The following is a 253-nucleotide window of genomic DNA, read 5'->3' on the forward strand; positions in this document are numbered from 1 at the left end:
TTCGTGGCCTAGAGGTTAAGGTGTTTGCTTCTCATTCAAAGGCCTCGGGTTCGAACCCGGGTAGCGACGGAAAACATTTCTTCTCTGAAATATTGTCTCCTTTCAACTCCTTTCTCGCTCTCTAGCAATGTTCTGTCCTCTGTTTTCGACTTCACTTTCTGCTCCAACTCCCTCACCTCCTTTGCTTCCTCTTCTGGGATCCTGACTCTTTCTGCAGCTTTTGCACTGCTACTCCTTGGATCCGGGACCTTCT

The sequence above is a fragment of the Aplysia californica genome, unplaced genomic scaffold (genome assembly GCF_000002075.1).
Source record: "Aplysia californica isolate F4 #8 unplaced genomic scaffold, AplCal3.0 scaffold00022, whole genome shotgun sequence".
Lineage (NCBI taxonomy): Eukaryota > Metazoa > Mollusca > Gastropoda > Aplysiida > Aplysiidae > Aplysia > Aplysia californica.